The 7,500-nt window shown below is 55.7% G+C and overlaps 3 non-coding genes across 3 annotated transcripts in view; all 3 read left to right on the top strand.

The window, feature by feature from the left end:
- The first annotated feature begins 3,316 nt into the window (after positions 1-3,316).
- Positions 3,317-5,226, top strand: LOC124582279. The gene has a single exon (XR_006973853.1). It is a non-coding gene; the product is annotated as a small subunit ribosomal RNA (ribosomal RNA).
- A 351-nt stretch (positions 5,227-5,577) lies between these two features.
- On the top strand, positions 5,578-5,732 carry LOC124582270. The gene has a single exon (XR_006973845.1). It is a non-coding gene; the product is annotated as a 5.8S ribosomal RNA (ribosomal RNA).
- A 188-nt stretch (positions 5,733-5,920) lies between these two features.
- The window catches only part of LOC124582293, a 4,225-nt gene continuing 2,645 nt past the window's right edge, over positions 5,921-7,500 (top strand). Inside the window, exon 1 of the ribosomal RNA XR_006973865.1 lies at positions 5,921-7,500. This exon is cut by the window's right edge and continues 2,645 nt beyond it. This is a non-coding gene — a ribosomal RNA (large subunit ribosomal RNA).

The following is a 7,500-nucleotide window of genomic DNA, read 5'->3' as shown; positions in this document are numbered from 1 at the left end:
CATATTGTACCTTAACCTAACCCATATTGTACCTTAACCTAACCCATATTGTACCTTAACCTAACCCATATTGTACCTTAACCTAACCCATATTGTACCTTAACCTAACCCATATTGTACCTTAACCTAACCCATATTGTACCTTAACCTAACCCATATTGTACCTTAACCTAACCCATATTGTACCTTAACCTAACCCATATTGTACCTTAACCTAACCCATGTTGCGCCTTAACCTAACCCATGTTGCGCCTTAACCTAACCCATGTTGCGCCTTAACCTAACCCATGTTGCGCCTTAACCTAACCCATGTTGCGCCTTAACCTAACCCATGTTGCGCCTTAACCTAACCCATGTTGCGCCTTAACCTAACCCATGTTGCGCCTTAACCTAACCCATGTTGCGCCTTAACCTAACCCATGTTGCGCCTTAACCTAACCCATGTTGCGCCTTAACCTAACCCATGTTGCGCCTTAACCTAACCTATGTTGCGCCTTAACCTAACCTATGTTGCGCCTTAACCTAACCTATGTTGCGCCTTAACCTAACCTATGTTGCGCCTTAACCTAACCTATGTTGCGCCTTAACCTAACCTATGTTGCGCCTTAACCTAACCTATGTTGCGCCTTAACCTAACCTATGTTGCGCCGTAACCTAACCTATGTTGCGCCGTAACCTAACCTATGTTGCGCCATAACCTAACCTATGTTGCGCCTTAACCTAACCTATGTTGCGCCTTAACCTAACCTATGTTGCGCCTTAACCTAACCTATGTTGCGCCGTAACCTAACCTATGTTGCGCCTTAACCTAACCTATGTTGCGCCTTAACCTAACCTATGTTGCGCCTTAACCTAACCTATGTTGCGCCTTAACCTAACCTATGTTGCGCCTTAACCTAACCTATGTTGCGCCTTAACCTAACCTATGTTGCGCCTTAACCTAACCTATGTTGCGCCTTAACCTAACCTATGTTGCGCCTTAACCTAACCTATGTTGCGCCGTAACCTAACCTATGTTGCGCCTTAACCTAACCTATGTTGCGCCTTAACCTAACCTATGTTGCGCCGTAACCTAACCTATGTTGCGCCTTAACCTAACCTATGTTGCGCCTTAACCTAACCTATGTTGCGCCTTAACCTAACCTATGTTGCGCCTTAACCTAACCTATGTTGCGCCTTAACCTAACCTATGTTGCGCCTTAACCCAACACACGTTGGGCCTTAACCCAACACACGTTGGGCCTTAACCCAACACACGTTGGGCCTTAACCCAACACACGTTGGGCCTTAACCCAACACACGTTGGGCCTTAACCCAACACACGTTGGGCCTTAACCCAACACACGTTGGGCCTTAACCCAACACACGTTGGGCCTTAACCCAACACACGTTGGGCCTTAACCCAACACACGTTGGGCCTTAACCCAACACACGTTGGGCCTTAACCCAACACACGTTGGGCCTTAACCCAACACACGTTGGGCCTTAACCCAACACACGTTGGGCCTTAACCCAACACACGTTGGGCCTTAACCCAACACACGTTGGGCCTTAACCCAACACACGTTGGGCCTTAACCCAACACACGTTGGGCCTTAACCCAACACACGTTGGGCCTTAACCTGCTCTGTAATTGTCATACGACGCGTTAAATTAGTGTAGTGTTGCCTAACTGCAACCCCCGCAATATAGTTTGCTACTCGCACTGCCCGGTCCCCAGAGTATCGCTTCATGTTAAACACCTTGCAGCTATACACTGTAATGCGGATGGCGGCAGGACGTACATGCTCAATGCCCTTCGCAGTTGTTCATTGGCATTCGCATGGCGAAGCACAGCCTACGTTGTGGTACGGCTTGTGGCAACTGTCCGCTGATGTTGTACGTCCAAATCACACACTGTACCGCACATTGGTCCTCATGTACTGAATGATACATCGTGGTACATGTGTGACCGTACCACGACTGCGCCAACAACGGCGAACCATACGGTCCAAATATTGTGCACTCAGCTACGTGTCGTCTCCCTATAAGAGCTGGATTGCAGTATGGTATGCCGTGGATGGCGATCAGCATGAGCCGTCTGTTGATGTAGTGGCGCGTGTTGTCAGACGTAGTCGTCTCTTCTCACACACCGTGATAGCATGGTGCACTGCGTTCCACATCTGCGACATGCGACAGAGGCCGGTTGACAGTCGTTCGCGCAATGGACATCGCATACGTACGGGGGCCACCTTCCACGTGTTCGCGAAGCGTGCACATGTTGTTGCGTGTATGTGGGCAGACATAGTGTGTCGTGACACCTGACACAGGCATGCAACAATCGTTGAATTTGCAAATGGCGATGGACGTCTACGTTTGCTGGTGACGTTACGCAAATGAAGAACTGGTAAACCGTTGTGGTGCGGTTGTTCTCGCTAGAGGTGAATCAGTGATGGCGACGATCGGTTGAGCTACCAACCGGTTGTTTCAGCGATACCCACCATGCCCACGAACGTGAATGGCATGTGGGTGTGAAGCGATACGCGGCGGTGGCTGGGTGGGACCGTCCCCGGCCGGTGAGGGGGGGCCTTCCGGCGTGCTGGCCGCGCGGTGCGTGGGCGCACGCGCTACAGCCGGCTGGTGGGGGCGGCCAGTGGCAGGCGCGCCGGCCGACGGAGGCGGCAGGCGGCGCAGCTGCGCGCCGGCGCACCCTGCACGCGGCGCCGTGCGGCCAAAGTAGGTCCTCGCGGGCCCGGTGCGAAGCGCGGTGGACATCTGCAGTGTGCTGGTCCGATTGAGGACTGTGTGCGCTGAGGATGCGCCGCCGCCCGGCGCTCGGCGCCGCGACGCCGTCTGCTGCTCGGTCGCCTCTGCGGTTCTCGCAGGTGGATTGTATCGCAGCTGTGCGGACGTGTTGGCGCGTGCGCTGTGCTGGGAGAGTTCGCTTCGGCACCCAAGTGGGGCTTTTGTCCTTCTGTGGCGCTGGCGTTGGAGCTGCCGGCCACCGTAGGTGGCGCGTGTTGTCTCCCGCCGGCAATGCCACGACAGCACGCTCCCGGGCCTCTGTCGGCAGCGGCAAGCTCAGTTGGGAGCACGGGTGGTCGCACCTAAAGCGTCTACTCGCCAAACTCCGGGCGATTGCGCCTCTCTCGAACCCGACCAAGTACTTAGGACGGCGCTGCGCGCCGCCGGGACCTGAGAGGGTTTCGAGGTGTATTGTGCAGGGGAGCTCAGCCTCCTCCTGTTTGCAGAATAATTGAGCGGACGCTTGCGTGTTCGCGCGGGCCCCCGGGACACACTCCCGGGCGGCCGGCTGCTCAGCTCTAGTTGACGCAGCTCCCTGGTTGATCCTGCCAGTAGTCATATGCTTGTCTCAAAGATTAAGCCATGCATGTCTCAGTACAAGCCGCATTAAGGTGAAACCGCGAATGGCTCATTAAATCAGTTATGGTTCCTTAGATCGTACCCACGTTACTTGGATAACTGTGGTAATTCTAGAGCTAATACATGCAAACAGAGTCCCGACCAGAGATGGAAGGGACGCTTTTATTAGATCAAAACCAATCGGTCGGCTCGTCCGGTCCGTTTGCCTTGGTGACTCTGAATAACTTTGGGCTGATCGCACGGTCCTCGTACCGGCGACGCATCTTTCAAATGTCTGCCTTATCAACTGTCGATGGTAGGTTCTGCGCCTACCATGGTTGTAACGGGTAACGGGGAATCAGGGTTCGATTCCGGAGAGGGAGCCTGAGAAACGGCTACCACATCCAAGGAAGGCAGCAGGCGCGCAAATTACCCACTCCCGGCACGGGGAGGTAGTGACGAAAAATAACGATACGGGACTCATCCGAGGCCCCGTAATCGGAATGAGTACACTTTAAATCCTTTAACGAGTATCTATTGGAGGGCAAGTCTGGTGCCAGCAGCCGCGGTAATTCCAGCTCCAATAGCGTATATTAAAGTTGTTGCGGTTAAAAAGCTCGTAGTTGGATTTGTGTCCCACGCTGTTGGTTCACCGCCCGTCGGTGTTTAACTGGCATGTATCGTGGGACGTCCTGCCGGTGGGGCGAGCTGAAGGCGTGCGACGCGCCTCGTGCGTGCTCGTGCGTCCCGAGGCGGACCCCGTTGCAATCCTACCAGGGTGCTCTTGAGTGAGTGTCTCGGTGGGCCGGCACGTTTACTTTGAACAAATTAGAGTGCTTAAAGCAGGCAAGCCCGCCTGAATACTGTGTGCATGGAATAATGGAATAGGACCTCGGTTCTATTTTGTTGGTTTTCGGAACCCGAGGTAATGATTAATAGGGACAGGCGGGGGCATTCGTATTGCGACGTTAGAGGTGAAATTCTTGGATCGTCGCAAGACGAACAGAAGCGAAAGCATTTGCCAAGTATGTTTTCATTAATCAAGAACGAAAGTTAGAGGTTCGAAGGCGATCAGATACCGCCCTAGTTCTAACCATAAACGATGCCAGCCAGCGATCCGCCGCAGTTCCTCCGATGACTCGGCGGGCAGCCTCCGGGAAACCAGAGCTTTTGGGTTCCGGGGGAAGTATGGTTGCAAAGCTGAAACTTAAAGGAATTGACGGAAGGGCACCACCAGGAGTGGAGCCTGCGGCTTAATTTGACTCAACACGGGAAACCTCACCAGGCCCGGACACCGGAAGGATTGACAGATTGATAGCTCTTTCTTGATTCGGTGGGTGGTGGTGCATGGCCGTTCTTAGTTGGTGGAGCGATTTGTCTGGTTAATTCCGATAACGAACGAGACTCTAGCCTGCTAACTAGTCGCGTGACATCCTTCGTGCTGTCAGCGATTACTTTTCTTCTTAGAGGGACAGGCGGCTTCTAGCCGCACGAGATTGAGCAATAACAGGTCTGTGATGCCCTTAGATGTTCTGGGCCGCACGCGCGCTACACTGAAGGAATCAGCGTGTCTTCCTAGGCCGAAAGGTCGGGGTAACCCGCTGAACCTCCTTCGTGCTAGGGATTGGGGCTTGCAATTGTTCCCCATGAACGAGGAATTCCCAGTAAGCGCGAGTCATAAGCTCGCGTTGATTACGTCCCTGCCCTTTGTACACACCGCCCGTCGCTACTACCGATTGAATGATTTAGTGAGGTCTTCGGACTGGTACGCGGCATTGACTCTGTCGTTGCCGATGCTACCGGAAAGATGACCAAACTTGATCATTTAGAGGAAGTAAAAGTCGTAACAAGGTTTCCGTAGGTGAACCTGCGGAAGGATCATTACCGACTAGACTGCATGTCTTTCGATGTGCGTGTCGTGTCGCGCAACACGCTACCTGTACGGCTCGCAGTAGCCGTGCGCCGCGTGCGGAACCACGCGTGCTTCTCAAAACTAACGCCAATGTTGTGTGGTACGAGCGCTGAAGCGCTGGAGCGGCTGGCCTGCGGCACCTGGCGCCTGGCGCCGGTTTTGAATGACTTTCGCCCGACTGCCTGTCCGCTCCGGTGTGGAGCCGTACGACGCCCATCGGCCGTGAGGCCGTTGGACACAGAACGCTTGAACAGGGGCCGCCACACGCCTACGTCCCGCCTATGCAACTGTCTTGAAAGAGACAGTGTAAACTAAGAAAAGATCACCCAGGACGGTGGATCACTCGGCTCGTGGGTCGATGAAGAACGCAGCAAATTGCGCGTCGACATGTGAACTGCAGGACACATGAACATCGACGTTTCGAACGCACATTGCGGTCCATGGATTCCGTTCCCGGGCCACGTCTGGCTGAGGGTCGGCTACGTATACTGAAGCGCGCGGCGTTTGCCCCGCTTCGCAGACCTGGGAGCGTCGCGGCCGCCTGTGGGGCCGGCCGCGCCTCCTTAAACGTGCGATGCGCGCCCGTCGCCTGGCGGTTCGCATACCGGTACTTACTCGGTAGCGTGCACAGCCGGCTGGCGGTGTGGCGTGCGACACCTCGTACAACGACCTCAGAGCAGGCGAGACTACCCGCTGAATTTAAGCATATTACTAAGCGGAGGAAAAGAAACTAACAAGGATTCCCCCAGTAGCGGCGAGCGAACAGGGAAGAGTCCAGCACCGAACCCCGCAGGCTGCCGCCTGTCGTGGCATGTGGTGTTTGGGAGGGTCCACTACCCCGACGCCTCGCGCCGAGCCCAAGTCCAACTTGAATGAGGCCACGGCCCGTAGAGGGTGCCAGGCCCGTAGCGGCCGGTGCGAGCGTCGGCGGGACCTCTCCTTCGAGTCGGGTTGCTTGAGAGTGCAGCTCCAAGTGGGTGGTAAACTCCATCTGAGACTAAATATGACCACGAGACCGATAGCGAACAAGTACCGTGAGGGAAAGTTGAAAAGAACTTTGAAGAGAGAGTTCAAAAGTACGTGAAACCGTTCTGGGGTAAACGTGAGAAGTCCGAAAGGTCGAACGGGTGAGATTCACGCCCATCCGGCCACTGGCCTCCGCCCTCGGCAGATGGGGCCGGCCGCCCGCGCGGAGCAATCCGCGGCGGGGTCGTGTCCGGTTGCCTTTCCACTCGCCGCGGGGTGGGGCCGTTCCGGTGTGCGGTGGGCCGCACTTCTCCCCTAGTAGGACGTCGCGACCCGCTGGGTGCCGGCCTACGGCCCGGGTGCGCAGCCTGTCCTTCCGCGGGCCTCGGTTCGCGTCTGTTGGGCAGAGCCCCGGTGTCCTGGCTGGCTGCCCGGCGGTATATCTGGAGGAGTCGATTCGCCCCTTTGGGCGCTCGGGCTCCCGGCAAGCGCGCGCGGTTCTTCCCGGATGACGGACCTACCTGGCCCGGCCCCGGACCCGCGCCGCTGTTGGCTCGGGATGCTCTCGGGCGGAATAATCGCTCCCGTCAGCGGCGCTTCAGCTTTGGACAATTTCACGACCCGTCTTGAAACACGGACCAAGGAGTCTAACATGTGCGCGAGTCATTGGGCTGTACGAAACCTAAAGGCGTAATGAAAGTGAAGGTCTCGCCTTGCGCGGGCCGAGGGAGGATGGGGCTTCCCCGCCCTTCACGGGGCGGCGGCCTCCGCACTCCCGGGGCGTCTCGTCCTCATTGCGAGGTGAGGCGCACCTAGAGCGTACACGTTGGGACCCGAAAGATGGTGAACTATGCCTGGCCAGGACGAAGTCAGGGGAAACCCTGATGGAGGTCCGTAGCGATTCTGACGTGCAAATCGATCGTCGGAGCTGGGTATAGGGGCGAAAGACTAATCGAACCATCTAGTAGCTGGTTCCCTCCGAAGTTTCCCTCAGGATAGCTGGTGCTCGTACGAGTCTCATCCGGTAAAGCGAATGATTAGAGGCCTTGGGGCCGAAACGACCTCAACCTATTCTCAAACTTTAAATGGGTGAGATCTCCGGCTTGCTTGATATGCTGAAGCCGCGAGCAAACGACTCGGATCGGAGTGCCAAGTGGGCCACTTTTGGTAAGCAGAACTGGCGCTGTGGGATGAACCAAACGCCGAGTTAAGGCGCCCGAATCGACGCTCATGGGAAACCATGAAAGGCGTTGGTTGCTTAAGACAGCAGGACGGTGGCC

The sequence above is a fragment of the Schistocerca americana genome, unplaced genomic scaffold (genome assembly GCF_021461395.2).
Source record: "Schistocerca americana isolate TAMUIC-IGC-003095 unplaced genomic scaffold, iqSchAmer2.1 HiC_scaffold_407, whole genome shotgun sequence".
In the NCBI taxonomy this organism is placed as follows: Eukaryota; Metazoa; Arthropoda; class Insecta; order Orthoptera; family Acrididae; genus Schistocerca; species Schistocerca americana.
Note: the sequence above shows the minus strand (reverse complement) of the source record. Positions and strands in the feature narration are given on the sequence as shown.